A 25,631-nucleotide genomic window follows, 5' to 3' on the forward strand; every position below is an offset into this window, starting at 1 on the left:
TAGATGAGTTAATCTTATATGAGTTATCTGAATTCAGTTAATTCTTACCTTTTCTAATAACATTGTCAAAAATTGCACCAAAATTACTTCCAGAAATATCAATTTTATCATTATTTGCTGATTTGGCTCTGCAACTTAATTGCCAAATCAATAAACAGTAAAATCTAAGAAATTTTTGGCAAAAAATATTAGAAAATAAGAAATTACAATAAAATCAAGATAGTTTAGATAAACTATTGTCTAGTTCAAATGCGCCAGAGCAACCAATCCAGAAGAAATAAATGCTCCTTGCGACGAACGATGACTTTTCTGGCCATTGGTTATGGTGCAATTCTCAATTTTTCTGATCGAAATCTAATCGACTGAGCTCTCTCCAATTACGTGATTACTGTACTGCATCACCCTGTAAAAAGTGTATACTGTAAATTGTAGTTGAATTCTGTAAATGGCATGTAGTAGAAGAATTTATATATTTTCCTATAGTTAGACTCTGACGTTACATGAAATAACGCTCTTTTAAGAATAATATAAGATGCTGAGAATTTGCAACAGTTATTTGTAATTGTTAGATAGACGCTTGAAAACGATTTAAAACGTCAATCTAACTACAGCTTTGTGAAAATAAAAAGAGTTTATTATCAAATTCTTTAATATTTGAAAAGCTATACTAGAGGTACTTTATCTGACTTCATAACAAATTTGCGAAATTTATTCATTGATTAAAAATTATTGAAAATGTATTAAATATTTATTGAATTTTTATCCATTTATTAAAAATTTATTCGTTGATTTTGATAGTTTTTCACTTGATCGAAAATTCTCAAAAAATTAGCGATTTTCAAAAACATTTAATACATTCATAAATATTTCATTCATTTGCGCGATTTGGAGTCCAGATAATTTTTCACGGCAAGATAATGGTTAGAATTATAATGTTTGCCTCAAGTGTAAAGCATTTCAGCCATATTTTCTTTTATTTTCCTTGACGAGAAAGCTTCGAAAAACACTGCTAATGATGTTAATTATTCCGAACATTATATTCTTTGTAAAAATAATAGATACCTCAAGGTTGCGTGATTTCCCCATTCCTTACACTTTCCCCCTCTCCATCACCATGGTCTCGTCAAATCTTGTTGTTTCCTCATTGGTATTACTTTTCAGTAAGAAGTTGGACTGTACTTGCGTGGGGAAAAAGCAAGATTAGTCGTATCCATGGAAAACAGTGAGGTGTGGAGAAATGACGTAATCTTATATTCACAAAGAGTTTAACAAATATCGAAACGAAGAGTAGAACAAATGTGTTTTTTTAATGTTTAATAAAATAACATTGTTTCTTCTTTCTTTTTCAGAGTGGATTGCAGAGGAATGAAGTGCATGCTTTTTATGTGGACGCACTTTATAAATAATTTAGGGAAAAGGATGTGCTCATTGTGATATTTTAATCGTGCACCTACTTAATAGTGAGGAAATCCTCCTGTAGATCTTTTCTATACTTCCAATGACATACATGTGTATCATAATTTGTATATATCCTTACCTTTATAAAAAGAATGGCACACTACATTTTTTTCACTATCGAGGTTTTTAAACACATTTATTGTTTCTACTAATTTAGACAATTCATTTATATCTTTTTTCATGCAGTGAAGTATAATATATAGCTTTTATTCAAGGGTAGATATGATTTACAATTGCTTCTGGATTTCAATAAAAAAAAGTAAGGTTGTTTTATGTCACACCTGTGACGTGTATCGAAAGCCAAAAACATGATAATTCACTTATTTTTAGTTTTCGAAATAAATATTCAAAAATCGGTTTATGTCAGAAGTAGAGAATGATAATTAAATTGAAATCTAACAAACAAAGCATAAATATTCATCACTGAACATCCTTCATGCTTTCATGTGGGAGCTTTTCTGTGAATAACTGTTAGATGATTTTTACGAGTTTTTATATAGGAATATGATTGAATTGAAAAATAATCTTTATTTGACTAATTTAAAATAGTTTTTAGGTAAATGACACAAAAAATAGTTTGGACACATATTCAATGTAGTTTTAATGCTTTTTAAAATATTACAGCTGAAGTTTCGGATAGGCATGATATTACTAGTTGTAACATATTTACTAAAAACTTCAAGTTGATAATTTTTCAGCAGACAAGAAAATATATTGTAATTTTTTTAAATTATGGGTAGCAACTCACTCACTGAAAATTTGGTCCTCGCACAAAGAGTTTTTTAGGGACATATAGAAGTCTTGTGAGGTTTTGTATAAACTTGTGTTTTCAAAATGAACAGAACGAAAAATTCTATGCATTCGAGTTTGGTAAATAAAATTTTAAGTATGAAAATAATTCTTCATAGAGCTAATTTAATTTAGAGTCAAATTATACAGAAATAACTTGGACACATATGAATTTTATTGCTTATTTAAATATTATAACTGATCTTTCAAAAAAGAATGAAAATATTATTAACTGTAACGTAGTTTATAAAAAGTTGATAATTTTTCAGCAGAACTGTAAATATGTCAAAAAATTGTTATGGACTCACTCACTAAAATTTTGTCTCTTGCATTAATAATTTTTTAGGAAGTCTTGTAAGGATTTGTATCAACTTCTCATTTCAAGATGAATTTAACGGAAAATAATGCATTCGTGTCTGGAGAATTAAAAATTTGAAGTATTAAAATAATTCTTCCTTGAGCAAATTTAATATAGTTTTCGGGACAATCATACAGAAATAACTTGAACACATTTACAAGGTAACTTTAATACCTATTAAAATACTACAATTGAACTTTCAAATAAAAATGAAAACATGACTAGCAGTAACATATTTTTAAAAAAAAATTCAAGTAGACAATTTTTTAGCAGAGCACAATTTTTTAGTCAAGAAATATTGTTATTGGCAACTGAGTTGTTCACTGAAATTTTGTCCCTTGCACAAAGATTTTTTTAAGGGATATAGAATTCTTTTGAGGTTTTCTGCAAATTTTTGTTTTTAAGATGAAAATTTCTTGCATTTGTGTCAAGAGAATATGACCATTCTTGAGTGTGTGTTGCAGCAGCATAATCAACAACCATGTCTCATATTCATATTTGGATACGTACTTGCATCGAAATGTGACAAAAATATCTGAAACTTTGGAGTAAGATTATGATATTTGCTTTTAAACTTTTTCCAAGTTATTTCGTGACCCTGTATATTAAAAATGTTTTAGCTTTTCTGATTTTAGCGTAAGATCAGTTTCAAAGGAATATTTACTATATTGAAAAATTTCATTGCGAAGATTTGTAAAATAAATGAAACTTCGTTTTAAAGGGTTTTAAATAGTAATAATATTAAATAAAATAAAATAACGTAAGTAACAAAATTATATTACAGAAGATTTTTATGTGTTATAAAAATGACATCACTTCTTTTTGCAAATCGAAGTTAGTTAGTTTAAATATTTTTATTTATTTCCTAGTTTATATTCCTTCTTAAGACAGACTATTTCTCTGGAATTGTTTTTTAATCTTACTTTTATTAAATTCCTATAAACTAGCGTTTACCAGATGGCGGTCCATGAAAGAAATTGTTTACATCCACTAAAGAATTGAGAACTAGTTACGGACAGAGACTGCTCCGTTTTCTCTGTAAATATTTACCTCAAGTTTTCTTGCTATTCGAAGCTAGGGAAGAGATTCAACCTCGCAACAGGCCCTACTGGATAGGAACAAGCACTCTTCACTACCGATGTTTAAGATTTTGGACAAAGTTGAGGCAAATATTTAAGTTTTAACTATAAGCTCAGTAAGCAGTTACTTCACAACGCACTGTTAGAAATTTCTCGGGAAAAATGGTTAAATAACAATTTATTGAATGGTTATTTTACCATATTTAATAAAGACAGTCAAATAACCATAAATAAAATATTAATCAAACTGTTTATTGACCACTTTCACCTAATACGGTTAAACAACCAGAATTTTATCCCACCAGCTAGAATCACTTTATGAAGCTATTTAGTTCTTTGCAACTGCTTACATATCATAGCCGAGCGGGCTTATCTTTCAATCTTATGACCGGCAGAATTTGAGTTCGAGTCCTAGTGTTGACACCACAATATTTCCTCCATTCCCAACACATGAAGAATTTCCAGTCTCCGGCACTCTCTAATGCCCAATGAAAAGTCGAGCTCCTATGTCTAGTTAAATAATATTTTTTTTTTTTTTTTTTTTTTTTTTACGTTTTTGAAAAATGCTAGTTGTAAATGGTTAAAAATACGTATAGTTTTGTATTCATGGTTTTATAACCATACCTTTTGTAAATGGTTTCAAAACCATACAGGAAAAAAATGTTCTTTACCGTAAACTTTACGGTTAATCGGATGGACAGACAGCTGCCAGTTATTTTACCATAATTTTAGAATGAAAATCTTAAGAGTGAGTCACAAAATAAGATGGCTAGTTTTTGTTTTGATATCGTTAGTCAAATTTTCCGCTTTCCCTCTAATGTGAAGTTGTGAAGTCACACTGATTGGATATTATTATGTTTGTAATAATTAAATTATAATTAATCATTATCATCACTTGACTTTCCGTTCTTATCATTCGTCGTCATTCTAAATAAAACTTTTCTGAGAAAATATACAGTGTGACCATTAGGAAGCTTTCCATTGAATAACCTTTTAATTATTACAGAAACTTTCCGTCTTAAATAACTTTTTAATTAGTACATTTGGGAATTTTCTACTTTGAATAATCTTTTAATTAGTTCATTTGAAAACTTTCCATCTTTCCTTTGGATTAGTACAATTTTAATAAAATCGCTAAAACACGTCAACTTTGAAAATTTAAAAACCCACTGTAAAAAGTTATTACAAAAAATGAGGTCCGTGATATTAAATACTTCGTGAGGATAGGCGACCGCTAGTATAAACTATTTTTATTTTCGAATGCTTGAAACCGCTATAATTTTTTTAAGAAAAATATATAACTGTGTCTCTTTGTCAAAAAGCGTTATAAAATATAGAGGAGAATTTTAATTAGAGTAAAGGAGACCTTGGGACATAGAGAACTTCTGAGAACTTTATAGCATCATCAAAATTATTTTTATTCCAGTTAATAACTTCCAACCAATGGAAGATATCTCTGCAAATATTAAACTTGAAGATTCAAATAATTTTCTTGAAAAAAAAAGCAAATTTGCTATCTTAAAAGAAAACATTTTTTTAATACGACTTTCTAAAAAAATGTAACTGAATTTCAATTGGTTATAGAAAAGAAATGTTTTAGTGTTGAGAAAAAAAATTTTTTTTTCATTTAGATTAACCACAATCTTCATTTTTTTAAAGCCATGGAGTGATTGTACAGTGCGCAAAAAATAAACGGACCACCCTAAATAACTTTTGATCAAATGATCTGATCTTCCCATTTTAAGACGTAATTTTAATGGTTCAAAGGGGTGACTTCAAATATGCTAATTAATTAGTGCAAGCAATATTTTAAGTTACAAAATTAGACACAAAAACATAATTTCTCTGAATAAACGTATCATTTTTTCAATAGATTCCAATTTCTGATCACTAAATATAAAGAGCATTTAATAATAGTTTAAAAAAATTTAGTGGCAAGCTATACAAATTTAATTTTTAGCATTCATTTTAAGAGTATCATTTTTTAAGACAAACTTTTAAATGAATGTTAAAATTTGTATATCGTACCATTAGAAATTTTTCCTGGCTGCTATGAAATAAAATAATGAAAAAATCATAAATAATTATTGAAAATAATTTTTTGCATATAATTATGTTTCGGGAATTAAATTTTATAATTGAGTGCTGAAATGTTTCCCTTCGTTTTGAAAATTCCCATGATATGGCGAAACGCACAAAAAGTAAAATTAGCATTAAAGAGTCAAACTTTGGACCACTCTCCTAACTAAATTATTGAGATCATATTTCCCAGATTGCGTGTATAACCCTTTTATTTTAAGGTTCTAAAATCCAAATCTGTCAAAAAAAAATTTGTTTTTTCAGAGAAAGTGCGTTTTTATTTCATAACTTACATGCTAACAATTATGCCAAAACATATGTAAATAAAGTAATAAAAATATGTAACAAGTATGCTAATTAATTATAGTTTGCACTAATTAATTTGCATATTTGATGTCACCGTCTTGAACCATTACGATTTAGTCCTAGCACGTGAAGATCCGATCATTAGATAAAAAATTATTCAGGGTAATTTTTTTTTCGCTCAAGATATAAAACTTTATGACAGTTTGTAATTTCTTCCTGAATTGCCGACAAATTTTAGTTTTAAGGTTTTTTTGTGTTGTAAATAATGCACAACTGAAGAAACTATTTAAAATCCTTTTTATAAGATTTTAAATCTAATTACAATTGTTGAAACCAGTAATCAAGCTGTGAAAAGTGTCCCTATGTACAGTGTTATAATCTTTATAATCATTATAGTTTTTTAAGCACAATTTTTTTTATTTTATTAAAAGAATAAAAAAGATTATAATAATTGGTATAGTTATATGTGATTCATGTTATATTTAATGGTATTAAAATAAATATATTTTAACAATTATGATAGCAATAAAAAAGTATTTTTTTCATGCATTCAATTCTTCATGCCCCTCTTTTTCATTTTCGTATAAAATTATCGTATAAGAAGAATATTTTTCTGTCTTCTCTGATGAAATTTAATTTACGCAGAATTTGTTGCATTGCATTTAAATAATTTGTTTGTGATAAAACCCGAGTTTTGGTGACCAACAGAGCAATTTTAAGATGTTTCCTCTTGGTATTTTTTTTTATTGGAGTACAATATTTTTCTAATATAAATAAATTAAAATGTGTGTAGAAAGATTAATTTCTTCATTAATAATCGCTATTCTAATTTTTCTAGGAAAAAACTATTGCTTCTCGATAATTGAAATTATTTGTTAACTACTGGTGAAATTTTTATTTTAAGGATAAGAATTTCAAGGGTCTACAAAATCTGGGCAGGTTTTTTAACAACGTTGTACTATATAAAAAATGTTTTGTCTGGTAATTGGTCATAGCTTGTTCAAAGCAAACAAGGGACCATCAAAAAATGATACATTTTGGACAGATTTGGAGTGCGTTGCAAAATTTGCAAAAAAGCAGGAAAAACTTTTTTTTGTTGTTGAGAAAGAGATGCAAGCATAAAATTTTTGTTAGTGATCTATTTCCTTTTCAAAACTTGTCTGCAAAATGCACAAAATACATTTTTATGGCCTTCATGGTGTGAGCAAAAATTAAGAAAATACTGTATTTATAAAATGATTTAAGAAATAGCTTACTATACTTTACTTGCATGAAAAATTCAATAAAATAAAATCGCATGGTTTTAAGAGAGTCAAAAGGAGGGGAAAAAACGTACTAAGATGCTATCTTAAGGATTTAGGGGTAACACATTAAATGTGCAGTTTAATCACTGCAAAAGATGGCTGCTAATTTTTGGTTACAAAATGTGTTACAATATAATGACTGATTTTTAAATTGTGTGGTGAGCTGATTTCAAATATGTTGTCATTATTTTCAGTTTCTATATTGACAAATGAAGTATTTAACTGATAGATGTTTTACGCTAAATTAAATGAGACAAAATCATTGGGATTAATAGTTTTAAAAGTTATTGAAAAGTTAAAATGTATCAGAAGCACAATTTTGTACTTTTACCTAATTACACACATGACATTACTATTTAGAGATGTGAAGCATAGTTTCTTGTTTAATTTTATGATGAACCCAGTTTAAAAAAATTAAATCAATTCGTTGAACTAATAGTTATGAAGTTATAAAGGTTTTATGCGTAGATGGGTATAAATCAAAGACTACTCTGTAAAAAAAAAAAAGGTTTTTCAAAGTTGAGCAAACCTGTGTCAAAATCTCTTCGAAATTAATACAGCCGAATTTGGAAACCCAAAGTACTCATTTTGTGGATTAGTGACATGCTCTAAACAACATAATACTCATTTTTGAGACTCTGGCCACTTTCATTTAAACAACAAATGACTCAAAATGAGTTCATGATTAATGGTTTTGAGACTATGCATTTTGCTCAAAAATGAGTATATGCTGTTTTCAATATGTTTAATAATGAATTTATGCTTTCAAATTCGATTGTATTTGATTCTGAGCCATTTTGTCACAATTTCGTTGAATCCCTTTTAACAGTATCTTCATTCTTAAAGACCACATTTTTTTTAAACTGCTTTTTCTACCGACTTAATTTTAATTTTATTAGACTTATTCAAAAAAGTACACAAAAAACAATACTTCACGCTCTCTTTAGCAAACTAAGATGCGTAAAAATGTTTCCCTTCTAAAGAATTAAAATAAATATAAAATTATATTTTTAAGTAATAAATCATTAATATATCTTAAACTTTTAGTATTATCGACTTAGGGATTTATTTTTATTTAATTCAGCGTAGTAAAATGCAGTGTGTTATTTAAGTGATGGTGCACTTTTGACCTGTGACCGGTCAATTGTTCACCATGACTTTACGGACACCCAATACATTAGAAGCAATACCTCATTTGTATAGATAAAAATTGCTTCGAAATAGATTACGCATTTTTACGCATTTAATATGAATAATTACTCATTTTTGTGTTAATCTATACTCTATGAAAACGGAATACTCATCTCAATGTTACTCAATGTTTTCTCTCGTTCTCCACCCTTTTCCTCTTTCTGTTAAGATGGTAGTAGAAAATCTTGCTTTCCCCTCTCGGCAGTAAGTTTCTGTAAGATGTTGAACTATACTTGCTAGAAGACAAGGCAAAATTATCCGTAACCATGGTAACGGTGAAGAAAAAAGTGTGGAGAGTGGAGAAAATGAGTAAATTTCTGGCGCCTGTTCTAATTATAAAGTGTATAATGGTATACAAAATGTCAATTTGATTTGTAACAGATCTTCCAAGACAGTACGTGAAATTCAAAAGTTATTTAGAGTACCTGAATGTCTCTGTAAATGAGAATGATAAACCATGCATTTTGTTTAATTGATGATGTAAAATGCAATGTAATGTAAGATTTGTAAAATGTTAAGTGTGTATGATTTTAGTGATTTTTAGTTTTAGAGTCATGTGTTTGTTGATTATTATTTTATTTTTATATCTGTCTCTTCGGATTTGGTTGGCAGTTATTATATATATTTGTTATAGCATCTAATATTCATGAAAAATAAAGGTAATATAAATTGATGAAGTAGAATTTATTTTTGTCTAATTTATTTTCTCTCAACCTTTTGGTTTTTTTCTATTGTCAAATGCTTTGAAAAGATTTTTGTTTTGAGATGAAATAAATAGCTGGAATGAAATATATAGTTCTTTTTAATTATTTCCTTACAGAGTTACAAAATATAAAATTTTCCCAAGCAGTAGTGGCATTCATATACAGTTTAATGAAAGCTTCCCTTCCGTTTTCACTACTCGGTATAACGAACCTAAGTTACCAAGTTTTGCAATTAATTTTTTTTCCAATTTAAAATGAATGAAAAACCCCTTCTCAAAACTGCAGAACAGGTGGGAGCATAACATAGAATTAAATTTAAAGCTTTGACAAAAATCAAGTTCAGAACATAGCAGAAATCAGCAACGAAAATATAAAAAAGATTTATCAAAAGGATTCAATTTCAGACTTACTGTTCCTGCTGTTAACTGAGACAATATCACAACGAAAATATTTTTAAGTAGTTTCCAGATGTTTTAAAACAAAAATGTGAAAATGTATTCTTGCATTTGAAATCGCGTCTAAATAGTCTAACATACTTAGTCAATAATTTTTCCTTACAAATTTATAGTTAAAGATTATCTGATGTCCTGAAATATTTAATAAAAAAAGTCATTATAATCTTAGCAGTTTAAGGCAAAAGGTATTTTTCAAAAATAATGCCTGTTTAGTGCATATAACAAGTAACAGCCAAAACATATTGAACATAAATCTTAAACAAAAATGGTGGTAGCATTTGCGTTTAAGACTTTTGATTGTTTGTGTCTTGTAACTGCATTTTAGCCAAGACTATTAAAAAATTTGTATATAGCACAGCTTAAAAATAATTCTTAAGTGTTTTATTTCGTAATTTTTATTAATATTATAGAATAGAACAGTTTTACTATGCATTTACTAACGCGCTTTCGAATGATACGGTAAAGTTTTGAAATCAGACTAGCTAGAGCCAGGGCTAAAGAGAATAGAAGGGCCAGTTCACTCCGCTCTTGGAGCTGAAACTACGATTTCCCTCCTCATGACGTCACTGTGTCCACAGATCTCGGAGATCGCAAGCAAAGATATTATGATAACTTTGCATCTTTCTCTTTGAAAAATAAGTTAGACTTTTTCTGGTTATTAGCTTTCAAACTTTACGTAATTAACACATTATTTCCGTTCATAAACATAGTTCAAAAAAACTTTCTTGGCCATTATATTAAAAAAAAATACCATTTTAAACTTATAAAAATGTTTTACTAGTTGGCGAAAATTACACTATAAATACTTTATTTTAAAAAGTTCAGTTTTAACTTTAATTATTAAGAAAAATGAAAGCATATATCGATACTTTTTTTATCTACATATTCTTTTATAACAATAAGTAATGTTAAATTTAGAATCCCTGATTTTAAAATATGCCGTTAATAGCAATTTGTTCATACTTAATCATTAGGAAACATCAACCTTAAACGCTAATTACTGAAACAAAATAATAATTTAGGTTCATAATGACGTTAGAAATTTTACAATTGTTTATGGATATTTAAATTTACGATGATATAATTTATAGATATTTAAATTTAAGAGAATATAATTTTTAAAAAAATCATAAATATTTAGAATAACTACATTAAAAAATATGTTATGAAATTAGGAGAATTCCAACTATATATTTTATTTATACTTTTTATTTACATTTTAATTTTCTTTGACTTTATCCATTTTTTAATTTTTCTTACCTGCCTTTCCTTTTGAAGTAACGAGGCGGTTTCGATTTAGATAATGAATTTTTATAAAAGTTCTTAACGACAGAATAAACGTATTGCTGTTTTATATTAACTGCGTCATTTCGGAATCCATTTTTTACATAGTTGTTCATTTACTTTAGGGAACACGCGGAAAATTATATTTTTTCCTTTTGTTTTTATATCAAAATTTTTTTCAAGTTGCAATCGCGCAAACTGGCGTTTCGATAACAGTTTTAAATTCTTGTAAATTCACTGCAAAAACTGAGGAAAGTCATTATAGAAAATAACAAATGTCTTAGAATATCTCACAAAAAGAAATGCTCCAATATTAGTTAGAGCTAGTAAGGCCGAAAGCTCCGTTGTTGAAGTAAAAGTGCGAGCTTTGAACCAAAGTGACGTCACTAGAGAAAATCGGAGAATTGGCGCGGCAAGAGCTACTTCAAAGGAGTGAACCAGCCCTTCTATTCTCTTCAAATCTCTGCGAAAGCTCTGTGTTTGATGATAATGCAAGTTTCAGTCGTTTTCTGACCACTGCTGATTTAAATCATTTTCAGTCCGTTTAAGTGCAGGCCAAAATAAGGAAATTCCGATATTTTCCATTTTTCAGTTGTGCCATTTTTAGCAGTAGTCACTATTTCAAAAATTGAACATTTTAAACAAATAAATAAAACTTTCCTTTTTCTCTTTTTTTTCATTTTCTAGCCATTATAAGTGCAGGACAAAATAAAGAAATTTTGTTACTGGCCATTTCTCAAGTGTAGCATTTTTAATAGTGGCAACTTTTTCAAAAATTGAAAATTTTAAATGAATAAATAAAACTTTTGATATTAATAATGTAAAACATTTTTTTGGAAGTATTTCTCAAAATATAGTACGCATTGCAATGCTCATTCAGTTCTGAAAAATGTTATTAAGCATGCGGGAAACAAAGCATTTTTTAAATTGTTATGAAATATTCAGTATAAATATACTTATTTAAAAAATAATAATTAAACACACAGTTTTTAACTAAAATGTGAATGGTCGAACTGTTAATGTGAATGATCGAAATTGTTGGCTGTTGACTTCCATCGGTGAAAGTTGATAATCACATAGACACTTTGGTAACTGTCCGAATTATATACTAGGTCTTGTTAAGTGCCCGGTATACATTTGCCCTACATCAATGTTTTTTTAAGGTCAAGTGCCACTGCGCATTTAACCGGTACTCAGAGTTTACTGATGTTTCTCTCAATCTATTCTCAGCAAACATGAAAATATCGAATAAATATAATAATATTATCGAGTAATTAATATCAAAACGGATATATATATATATATATATATAAAATACAAAAATTAAATACTTTTGTATTAATAAAAGCATTAAAACTTCATTCGTTTTCATAAAATACCTTTGGTAAAGGATAAGGGTAGAAATTCTATATTGGGGCTTCAAGGCTAAAAACATGCCAATGAATAATAATTAGATTTATATTTCAAAAGAGAAGTTATTTTAAGATCTTTCACTTCCATATAAGAAAAAATTAAACGATTTTCTATGAGTATTAAATGATTTGCGATGAGGCGTAGGAATACAAGAAATATATTTGACTGCCCTCTTCACACATTTTAATTATCGTATATAACAGAGGAGCAAGGTTTTTGCGCGGCTTTTTTGGTGTATAATGTTTACCAACTAAACTCCGTCGGATCTGACTGGAACTTTGTTCCCCCCTCTCCAGCCGGGAGAGCGGGGATGTGACTTCGGCTTCACGATCTATTAGTAAATAAAATCTTGTGCACAACATGTTCTCATTATTCCTGTTTTCTTGACTAATAAATTCACCAAAATATCGGGGTTGTTGCTCTTATATATATATATATATATATATATATATATATATATATATATATATATATATATATATATATATATATATATATATATGTATATATATATATATACATATATATATATATATATATATATATATATATATATATATATATATATATATATATATATATATATATATACATATATATATATATATATATATATATATATATATATATATATATATATATATATATATATATATAGATATAGATATATATCTATATATATATTTTTTTTTTATTTAATTTTCTAAAATTATTTATGGTCAACTTCTTTAAATTATCCAGTATAATATTACCTTGCGCACATCCATTTCGGGCCCATCCTTGGTAACTAACAAATCAAACGCACTTCAGCAAGCAATGCAGTAAGAACGTCACTTTAAAACAAAACTCCTCTAGTTACGCTCAATTTGCTCTTTTGTTTTCATATTTTGCAATCTTGTTACGAAAATCTTTTTTTAAATCATTCTTGAAAAATTTCCCGTTCATGTAAGTAAATTTGAATCCGCTACTCTCTTTATAGTTCATGTTTTATTCTGTTTTTTCTTTTTCTTTTATTTTATTTTCTGTTTTTACATGTTATATTTTTACTTATTGGGTTCTATTTTATTTGTTGTATTTTTTGTAAAAATTTTTTTTGAGTGCTTCTCACACTATAGTATTATAATATATTTTGCGTTGGCTATATTGATACACTATCAGAAAGGACTCTCTTTTGCGGCTATAGTCGTGTGGGCTCATGAATAGATTGTATCTTTTATTTTCCGGATTTTTTAAAAAATTTTATCCTCTTTTTTTTCCAGTTGTTTGTTATTTTTTTATTATTATTCTTTCTTCCCCCTCTTTTTTTTCATGTCTGTAATTTTCCTTTGTTTTATCTTCATTTTGAACTTTATATATATATATATATATATATATATATATATATATATAAACTGCTGTTTGTAGAAAATGCAACACCATGAAAGAATCATCAGAATCAAATGAAATTTAATGCAGAAACGACTTGTACTGATACAAATAAATGATGAAATTTTCAAAACAAAAGAAACAAATTAAGCGTCCGAAATCAGTATTTGGTGCAGCCACCACGCTCTGCAATAAGTGCTGCTATACGACGTGGCATGGAGTCAAACAGATGTTGAATATCTGCTTGAGGAAGAGAATTCCATATCGCTTGTATGCGCAACCAAAGTTCGTCTTTGGAAACTGCAGGACGCGGATCACGAGTGAGACGCCGACCAACCATATCCCACACGTGCTCAATAGGCGACATATCCGGCGAATAAGCAGGCCAAGGAAGAAGTTGCATGCGTTGTGCTGAACAGAAGTCTCTAACAGTCCGCGCAACATGTGGGCGTGCATTATCCTGCTGAAAGATAGCTCCAGGGATGCCTTGAAGGAAAGGAACGACTTCGGGCTGTAGCACTTCACGGACGTATCTGTTGCTATTGAGATTACCCTCAATTCGTATCAAATTGGATCGTCCATGATACGAAATCGCACCCCAGACCATAACTCCGGGTGTTCGACCACTATGTCGTTCAATAATACACTCAGGAAGGCAGCGTTGACCGGCATAACGTCTAACACGAACACGGCCATCATGGGTCCACAAATTGAAGCGTGATTCATCTGAAAAGACAACTTGGTGCCAATCAGCTCGCCAGTCTCTGTGCTCAAGAGCCCACTGCCGACGCAGCCGTCGATGATCCGCCGTGAGGGGAATCCTGTATAATGGCACCCTTGCACGCAATCCACGGCGCAGCAGACGACGACGAATTGACGAAGCCGACAATTGTACACCTGTAGCAGTAGACCAATGTGCTGCCAGCTGCCTGGAGGAAGCTGTGCGATCATTCACCGCCATGCGGAGCAGGTGTCGATCATCGCGCTCTGACGTCACCTTCTGTCGTCCAGTGCCTGTTTTTCGAGTTGTTCGGTGCTCGTCGGTCCACTGCTTCCAAACTCGCATCACTGTGGAACTGTTCCGCTGCATACGAGCTGCTATTGCGCGATAGGAAAATCCTCCTTCTCGAAGGCCGATTATCCTCCCTCGTTCAAACTCCGTAAGTTGCTTGAATTTCTTATTCTTCCGTCGTGGAGGCATACTCAGGTCTCACTAAACGTTTGCCACTAACAAATAATCATAGACTATTTTCAACGTCCCGCTACAGCACTTTATTTATACGCTTTCAGCATCAATTCAGAGGGCGCTGCGCGCGCCACGCACGCGCGATGGCTCTGAAACTTTATTAATTTGCATAATATCCTATAATTGACATTTGCTGCGAATTTCATTTGATTCTGATGATTCCTTCATGGTGTTGCATTTTCTACAAACAGCAGTTTATATATATATATATATATATATATATATATATATATATATATATATATATATTAGTAACAAGTAGACTTTGTCGCGATATTTTCCTTCGAATTAAATGCACTTCCAAACATTCTGTCCACTTTTTGAATAGTTGTAGCCTCATACCTTAATTTGAATCGTCTGCTGGGTAACTATACAAATTGTTTTCTTACTACTAGAAGAATTTATTGTGATATTAACACCAAATGTAATTTATCATTCATCAAAAATTACGACAACTTTTCAACACTTTAGTATTATTGTAGATCTGAGTTGAATAACATCAATCTCGATCATTTTATTTTTATCTTTTGATCTCTACTAACATATTTTATCTCCAAAAGCAATTTATCGTCGATAGAAAATTCGATTTCATTCCAACTGACTAAAGAGCTCAAATTTCAACTAGAGCTCTGTACCCCGATGAAAATACGAGTTACAATTGTTTCCTAAATGTCATCAGCAAAATTTATCGTCAATCAAAATTTTTCTGACAATAACAAAAGTAAAAGGAACGATATAATAAAACAAAACGAACATTTTAAAAACTACTTTAATAAAATGAACTTAAAAGAAGAAAAATAAATCTATTTTTGACACAGCTGACACAAAAATCCTAGAACGTATCGTTTTCGTAATAAACTTCTATCACCGTCAAAACTGTCTCTTTCTTTTGAAAAAGTTGTTTCCTAGTTTGTTGGTTTCGATGTGACAAGAAGCTTAAAAAAAATCTTTAATGCAGTTGAAGAAAATAAAATAGAGATACTTGCAATAAAAATTAATTTCAAACGACTCTTCGTTAGAGTTCTAATTTAGCCAATGATTGTTATTTTAAAAAATGCTTGTAAAATGCAGAATTTCGCAGAAACTTTTTAATTTAATACTCAAAACAGTAGAAATTTATTCTAGTTTCATAATTTACGCTTCAAAAATAAGTGTATTGAAAATTGAATCGTGTGATATTTTCGCTTTTCGATTTTAATAACTTTCGTAGATGAAAAGGATGCTCAAAGATATTTCAAAATATATTGGAATCTATTTTGAAAATTAACACAAATTAGAAGGATTTAAACTGGACTATAATGCTGTCTTATACTCTTTTTAATTAGAATAGGCTTCTTAAGGTCATGAAAATTCCCCACCCTCCACACTTTCCTACTCTCCGTTACCAAGGTTTCGGCAAATCTTGACTTTTCCCTATACCAGTATATTCATACTTCTTCTTGACAGCCGTCGGGAAAACGCAGAATTTGTCTAAAACCATGGTAACGGTAAAGGGAGGAAAGTGTATACAGTAGGGTAATTGTGTAACGTTGAGACTTTTATTCTATTAACAAAGAGTAATTTCCGACTTTTAGACTTTTAAACCAGTTTAAGACCTTCTAAAATAATCTATGGAAGAGATCAAGGTAAGCTTAAAAAGCCTTGGTAGTAATTGATAATGTTAAGTTGTTGAAGAAATCGAATTAAATCAATTTCAAAGTACATGATATTAATTTGCCCACGTTTGAAGACTGTATTGAACAATTTTAAAACATGTAAGAATCAATTTGATTGCTAAAATTCTGTCCTTGTCTAATTAACATAATTTAATTTGTGTTCAAAACAAAGGAACGAAGCTAAATATATAAAGGTCAAAGATAAACTTGAATTATAGATGACTTCCTTATAAACCAGTTGCAAATTAAATACATTCTGGCAAATAGAAAAGGATCTAGAAATTTTTAATAAAATGTATTGTATTAAAATATTAAAGTTTTATTAAAATTTAAGTAAAAGTAATTTTCTTTCGATGCCGTAACCTCTTTTTATTGTTTCTAATTCCTCCAAACCATCGCATAGTGGGATATTATCGTTCATAGTAACTCAAAAGTATTCGTTTCTTATAATTCATTAACGCTGTTTTTCGAAGCTCTGTCACCAAGCAAAATAAAGAAGTTATAATTTAATTGCCTTACACTTGAAGCAATACGATGATTATATACTACATACATAACTTTGCCGTGAAGAATTATTTGGGCTTTAGAACAAACAAATTGTACTTAAATATTTTAATAGTTATTAAAATCTTTTAATAATCGCCAATTTGGCGACATTTTTCCACCTAAATGAAAATTTTCAAAGTCACTGCTTTATTCTCCGTTTTTACAAATTTTATGAGCCCATGAAATGCAGAATTTTTTTATTTTATAATTAATAAATGCAACTCTCAGAAATAAAAATTCAGCAATAGAAACATTTATAAATCATAAGAAATGTTTAGCTTTATAAAAAGTATTCAATATTGTTATTCTTATAAAAATATTTTCAATTACCTTGGCGTAAAATTAAAATAGCATTGCATTTAAAATATATTATTTGAAACTTCTATAAATGAATTGTTTATTAATCACTATGTTACTATTATTTTTTAACTCCTGTTTGTGAAAATTGCAGCACCATGAAGGAGTCGTCATAATTGAATTAAATTTACTACACAGTTGAGTGGTACTGGTACAAATAAATTATTAAACTTTCAAAGCAAACAAACAATAACAAGAGATCGAAATTAGTATTTTGTGTAGCCACCACGCACCGCAATAAGCGCTGCTGCACGAGGTGGCATGGAGTCAAGCAAATTTTGAATGGCTGTCTGAGGAAGAGCATTCCATATAGTTTTAATGCGTACCCAAAGTTCGTCTGTAGAAGCAGCAGGACGAGGATCACGAGTGAGGCACCGATCAACGAAATGACACACATGTTCAATCGGTGACGTATCTGGGGAATACGCAGGCCAAGGAAGAAGCTGTACCTGCCGCAATGCAAGGAAGGATTGAACAGTCCTAGCAATATGAGGGCGGGCATTGCTTGTTGAAATACAGCGCCTGGCAGGGCTTGAAGGAAGGGAACAGCTTGGGGCTGTAAAACTTCACTGATGTACCGGTTGTTGTTCAGATTACCCACAATTCGTAGCAATTCAGATTGTCCATGATATGCTATGGCACCCCAGACCATAACTCCGGGTGTTCGTCCACTGTGGTGTTCGATAATGCACTCCGGAAGGTGGCGTTCACAGGCATAGCGTCTGACACAAATGCGGCCATCATGGTACCACAAATTAAAGCGGGATTCGTCAGAAAACACGACATGCTGCCAATCAGCACGCCAGTCCTTATGTTGATTGGCCCATTGTAGCCGCAGGCGGCTATTGTTTAGCGTGATGGTGATCCTGTATAAAAGAGTCCTTGCGCGCAGTCCACGTTGCAGTGGACGTCTACGAATTGATGAAGCACACAATGAAACACCTGTAGCTATTGACCACTGTGCTGCCTGTTGTCTAGAGGGAGCCGTACGGTCTGTCAGCGCCATGCGGACCAGGTGTCTATCATCGCGAGCTGACGTGACATTTCGGGGTCCACTCCCGGATTTACGAGTTGTCTGACACTCGTCCTTCCACTGCTTCCAAGCACGCATCACTGTGCTGCTGTTACGCTGCACACGAGCGGTTACTACACGATGAGACAATCCAGCTTCACGAAGGCCGATGATTCTCTCCCTTTCAAACTCCGTAAGTTGTTGAAATCTCGCTCTCTTTCGTCGAAGAGGCATATGTAACGTCTGAGCTAACGTTTGCCACTAGCAGATAACCATCGATAACCATACACGACTTGCTACAGCCGTCTATTTATTTGGATGCATCCGCCGTTCAGAGGGCGCTGGTCAGCATACACATGCGCTACGGGTCTGAAATTCTAATCATTTGCATATTATGCTCTACTTTGCATTTTCTGAAAATTTCAGCTTACTCGCGTAAGTCCTTCATGGTGTTGCAATTTTCACAAACATGAGTTTAGACATATGCTGAAAAGGAATGATCAACAGCAGCCAGCATTTTAATTTCTAAATGAAGTTCAGTTCTCTAAATACTTCGCATTTACTGTTTCTTTTATGTCTTTCTTTTTATTTCTATTCAAAATTTCTAATCAAATTTAACTTATCACATTTTTATTTCTATTCAAATTCAAATCTCATCATAGGCTTCCAATGTAGGTGCCTCACGTGGACGTGAAAATATGTGACAAGCTGCAGAAGAAAATTGTTTTAAATATCACTTTCAAATTAATAATTTTATTTTGCATAGTATCGAAAAACTCATGAAACTATTTATGCATTTCATGCTATTAAAGCAGTTATCAGTTTTTCAATTTAATAAATAAGATTTTTTATCAATTTTAAAGAGACTGTATACTATCCTACACAAAGCATTTCTGACACTAGGAAATTGCAGATTTTATTTTAGCTTTTCAAAGTTTAAACTATGCTTTGTGAATTTTTAACAAGTTATATTTATGATTTTTCATTCATCATAAACTTGATGCAACAGTTTGGAACTTAATAATTTGTTGCTCTCTACTTCGACGCTTATAATAGATATTCTTTGCTTTGGTAAAGTGTAGTACTTTTTCTAATTTTTATGTAGCGATAAGTATTGTTTATCATTGCATCATTACCTACTTTATTAGAAAAAGTTCTTGCATGTTTGAAATAAATAGTTTTTTCTTGATGTCTTTTAAGATAATAATGCCTCGTTATAAGTTTTTAAATGTAATTCTACATTTCCATGTCTTATAGACGTCAGGTTTCAGCTCATTGACGTAATATATCCTCAGTGGTCGACTGAATATGGGTTAGAGTCCCCTTGCCGTCAGGAGGATTTAACCATGGGAGGTTTTCGTGGTTTTCCTCTCCATGCGGGTTATTTCCATCAAAAAGTTCTCCATGAAGACAAATTTCTCCCAATACTTCATATAGGAGCTCCCTTGTCTTCTGGATTGGACTCAAAATAACAAGGCTACGGAATTGAACATTAGTAGACGTAAATCCAAAATTAGATCTGCTGTTCATTGACGGTTATAAAATATAAAATAAAATAAAATATATAACGATTAGTGTAATAATTTTCAATAGACATTGCATATAAATTAGAAAGTGATAATATTCAATTCGATATATTTTTCGAATTGCAGTGCAACAAAAAATAGGAGGGGTCAAACTGGCTCAATTCGTCTTTCTAGTGTTAACTTGTTGCATTTAAAACTTTTGATTAAAATATGTACAGAAGGAATTAGATATTAATTTCAGCTATTCACAATTTAAAATTCTTACCCTAAACATGGGGTCCAATTTCACTTAAATAATCTTTAATTTCATTTAATAAATTTAATTTCTCAGGAGATATTTCAACTTTCTTTCATTTCTTACAAGCGAAAAGAATATTGTTTGACCTAATACTGTTTTGTACCGTAAAAAAGTTTAACGCAATTATATTAATTATTTACCTATATATACATAAAATATGCACTTTAATTTTCAGATTGTTGATATTTAATTGATTACTTGATTTAAATTAAAAAGTAATCTATTCCATTCATTTTCCTGCAAGCACCTAAAAATTTTACGTGAGGGCTACTTTCATTAAATATAATAAAAAAAGAAAATAAAAATTAAAGAAGAAAAGAAAAAAAGAAATCAATTAAAAAAGTAGTAACTTAGTAGGTTGGTAGGAATTTTCAATAAACTAACAATATGATTAAAAACGCATTAGATCAAAAATATTAAAGAATTTAAAGTATTTTAAAGGTTGAAAAAATTTTCTATCCTGCAAAGTAGTGGGGAACCTAAAAAGGTTGAGGACAGATATTTACATTATAAGAAGATATACCTCTTTAAACGAAATAAAATAGGAGTAAGATGCTTATTAAAAGAAATGAATTGCATCTGCTGTTTCTGATAGAGTAGACATAGAGTTTTTCTCATTCTCCCAAATTCTCATTTCTCATTCTGTTTCTATAATGAATTTAGAAATTGGCTGCACAATTTACGACGAATAAGAATTTAAAAGAAATTTAAGCAAAATCGAAAACATTTGGTAGTTGAAAAAATCTAAGGAAGAGAAAAGTCGTCTGTATGTTCATGATTGTATATTTTTTCTCTTCAAAAATTGTCTACATTCACAATATGCGTGTTTTTCATCAATATAAGTTGCATTTTTTTACCTTTCTAATTTTCTAAAATATTTTGTTAAGAATAAGATTTTATCTTGATTTCAGTTTTTCATTAAAATAAACTTGATTATTGCGTTTTTTCGTGGCAACGTTTTTCTTTTAACTCATTATCCAGTTCTAAAGTTTGAAATGTTTATTGTGAACGTTGCAAAAGAGCGTTCTTTTGCTTTTCTTAAATTATTATTCCAATATCTAGCAACTGACAAATAATCCTGATATGACAAAAAATTCTCTAGAGTAGAGATCCCTGTTAAATGCTTGATTAAAACTTATGAAAATCGGAAAAAAATACAAGTCATTAAAAAAGCGAAAGCTCGTCGAACATTGTTAAACCTTGCATTCTACTCCAGGTCTCATAAAAACTAGAAATAAAACTTGGATTTATGTTCCAAATATGAATAAAGAAATGGCAAAATTTTTAAATATCATGAACCACCCACTGGCTATTGGTACTTCATTATTTTGAGTTTTGGTTCCTTAAATAGAAGTTTTCATTTTCCATCACTATGATTAGATCAATTTTTGCTCACTTCTTCAACAAGAGAATGGCTCAAATAGTACCCACCCTTCCAAATCATAAGAAAACACTATGCTGCCACGCATGCGCAAATCAGTAAAGAATGTCCTCAGTGTAGTTTTAGCCACTTCTTGAAATAAAATGCAGTGCGTGTGAGGTAAACTGACACTACTACATATTAGGTTTATTAACCCTACAACTAAACTCTTTATTCGCCCCCCCCCCTAATTTGTAGATGATTTTTGACTTTGTGGAGTATACTTCGATCTTATTGAAACACAGGAAGCCAAATTTCTAAATTACAGGTTAATATTTACGATCATATTTTTGCAATTAGTGTGGAATGTTTATAGGTAGGGTCCGAGGTGTTATAGTTAGTACCTCAGCAATTATTTTCTAAACAGACAGTGACATGGTTGACACTTTTCGCAACAAAGGCTTGGATTTTTGATAGCCATTTTCAATTAAGTGGCTACCCGTTGGCAACTGGCGACTACTAATTCAGAGCTGTAGTTTGATTCTACTTTGAATTTTAAATAAACTGTCTCATAATTCAAACTAAAGATTCAGAAACTTGTAAGAATTAAAGCTTTTTATTTAAAAAATATGAAATGCGTTATAAATTTTTACAAAAGCAAGCAAAAATTGCAAAATCTTGTTAAAAATACTACTAAAACTGGTAAATAGACAACGCGTATATTTTGATTAATGCTGTGGAGTTGCAAGGTTAACTGCAAACCGTCCTTATAGCCAAAACGTTAACTTCCGCTTTCCATACCTATACAAAGGCAAAGGAGTGAGATTTTTTTCCCCTTCACACAGGGAAAAGAAAAACTCATTAAATACTAGAACCCGTTAAACCTCTATACTGGCTCGAAAGATTGAGGCAAATGTTTACACGGAATATGAATTAGTTAAAAGATTAGTTCATCGCGTGTAGTCTATTAGTTTGACTGCATTGAGATTTCAACTGATTTGCTTAAGTGAGATAACTTTATTTATAAATAATTGCTCTGTTTACTGACCCAAACTTGATTGTGTGCTAAAGATACGAATCACAAATTTGCTAAGACAGCTGTTGTGCGATTTAAAGTACTGATTTATTGATAATTTCTCCCATATCTTTAAGAGATCGCAGAGAGAAAAGACAGATTTTATTTTGACTTGATTAAAAACAAACATGTATTATTGCAAAAGAGGATATTTATTTATCGTGAGAGTCACTTAAGGCAATATCGAAGAATGGTTTATTACAATTTGTACTTAGATTGTTCTTTTAAATCTCTAATCATCAAATGAAATGATACTTGAGTACTAAAGAGAAGAATCATACATTTACAAGCGTGAGTGTTGCATGCTTAGAAGTACTAATTTGGCGATAATTTCATATTTATTGCAAAAACAAGAGACAAATTTTATTGGGAATTATTTTGAACTAGACAAGTATTGTTTCCAAAGAGGAGTTAAAATATAGTAAGTATAATGTTATTAATGTATAGTATAATGTTTTTCATCCTCGTATTTGAGGTTGTTTTTCATGGGATCTACCATCAAATGAATTAATATTTGTTGGCTTCACGCTTCGAAGTATTGATTAAACGATAATTTCATCCTTCTCTTTAAAAGAATGCAGAGATAAGAAATAAATGTTTCTCTTAGACTTGATTGAAATTAGACATGCATCATTTCAAGAGAAGAAATTAATCTATCGTTAGAGTCACCTACGGTCACATAGACTAATGGTTTATAATAGTTTGTATTTAAGGTTATTTTTTAAAGTGTCTATCATCAGATGAAATGGTACACTTAGGTTTGTTTTCGAGTCATGAATTTGCAAAGGTAGATGTTGCTCGCTCAGAAGCACGGATTTGTCAATAAAGTCATTCTTCTCTTAGAAGGATTACAGAAAAAGATGGATTTTATTCAGATTTGATTACATCAGAATCAAAAGATCATAAGAATCACCAATGGATGGTCACATAGAATGCATGATTTATAATAATTAGCTTCTGAGGCCTGTTCCTTAAAAGAGCCATCATCAAATAAAATAAAACTTTAAGTGAATAATGTTTTATTGTTTCTGTTGTGAAAATCTAACAGTTATTCATTAGTGTCAGATTAAGTTTGGCCCAAATTTTGTCTATGCCCATAAGCTAATTATAAAAATGGCACGATAAAGAAATATGAAGGAATAGACAGCTTTGTGATAATGAAGAGTGTTTGTTATCTATATTTTTAATATTTGGAAAGTTATTTTAACTTGCTGCTGAACTGTGCTACCGGGATGATTCTTTCTACGATCTTAATTTCTTTTAAAATAACGTCCTCTGTCTAATACCCCACTTTATTATTTTTTTAGAATTTGATTTATTCATTTAATTTAAATGTCCACGGAAGAGCATTTTCATCATTTCTTGATCTTTGATAACTTTTTTTTTTTTTTTTTTTTGCAAGTTAACACGCATCGAATTAAATAATGTATGAAAATGATATTGCTTTACACCTTTTCTTAAATAATAAATAGTTTAACTTGTATTTTTCTTTTAATTAATTGAAATGATTTACTCCTAAATTTCTAGAGATTCTTTCAATTTTCGATATTTTTCGATGCAATGTTTGATCGAAATTAGTTTAAATTATTGTCACTAAGACGAAAAATAGTTTTAATTTTCAAATTTTTAAAAAAATATCAATATGTCCAACTCCAAACGATTCTTTTAGAGAAAGTAGAATTTATAGTTTTAAATATAGCTTTGTTCAAGGCATTCCAACTACGACTTCTTTTTTTTTTTCTTGGTAAAAGACTTTCGAAGAAAACCTTAAAAGTACTAACTTCACTTTCTATTTCAATATATCTGCGATCTCACTAAAAGAGAAAAGAAGAAAAAAAAAAGCTACCACATGGGAGTACACTATCATAAGCGAATTTTAAAATAACGATAGCATTTAATTTTGGAAGGGTGTGGTCCAAAAAGAATTTTCCTTAATCCTCTTTATTTCTAGATCACAAATGGAGGGCGTTATTTTGTTCTCCATCCTGATGGTTGGATTCCCTTCTAACAAAAGAGTATATTTTTCTATCACAAGATTTAGAAGTGACTTCATAATAAAATATTTATCGATTCGAAAGAAATTCTGTCCCAAATTCTTATCAAAAATAAAATAATTCAGACTATCCTCCAAAGAACCAGCATCCAATGTATTGGACAAAATTTTGGTGCAATTTTATCACTTAAAGGATAATATTTCATGATTTTTTCCTTCTATGTATGCCTTTACAAAACAATAATAACATAATATAATAAACCATGCAAACATATAATTGGTTTAATCTCATCCGCCGGAATTTTTAATTACAATGAAAAGTTTAATTCAAGTGATACTTTGAATAGTTTTATAGCAAATAGATATGTTATTGTTCAAAGCAAATGGATTTTGCTTCATGACAAAGATAAAATATATATATATATATATATATATATATATATATATATATATATATACAGCAAAATAAATAAATACAAAAATTATTTACTAAGAATTTCTTTATTAATTTATGCAATTTTTCCACGTGCAAATCCATGGCTAAAATTATCTACTAAAATAATTTTACTTTGCTAATTTTTATAATTTTTCCATGTGCAAATCCATTTCGGGCGAATCCGTGGGTAAAATTATTTACTAAAAATTTCTTTATTAATTTTTCCGTGTGCAAATCCACTTCGGGTAAATCCGTGTTAAAATTATCTACTAAAAATTTTTTCTCTTTGATAATTTATATAATTTTTCCAGGTGCAAATCCATTTCGGGCAAATCCGTGGCT

General features: G+C 30.1%; 1 protein-coding gene across 2 annotated transcripts in view; it reads left to right on the forward strand.

Moving 5' to 3' along the window:
• The window catches only part of LOC107455838 (octopamine receptor beta-2R), a 112,406-nt gene extending 110,845 nt beyond the window's left edge, over window positions 1–1,561 (forward strand). For both annotated transcript variants that reach the window (XM_021147614.4, XM_021147612.4), the window contains exon 3: window positions 1,350–1,561. The gene's annotated coding sequence lies outside the window, so the exon portion shown is untranslated. The remainder of the gene's footprint in view (window positions 1–1,349) is intronic.
• The last annotated feature ends 24,070 nt before the right edge of the window (window positions 1,562–25,631 follow it).

This window comes from Parasteatoda tepidariorum, chromosome 11 (assembly GCF_982258835.1).
Source record: "Parasteatoda tepidariorum strain Cologne lab strain chromosome 11, Ptep-v5.0, whole genome shotgun sequence".
In the NCBI taxonomy this organism is placed as follows: domain Eukaryota; kingdom Metazoa; phylum Arthropoda; class Arachnida; order Araneae; family Theridiidae; genus Parasteatoda; species Parasteatoda tepidariorum.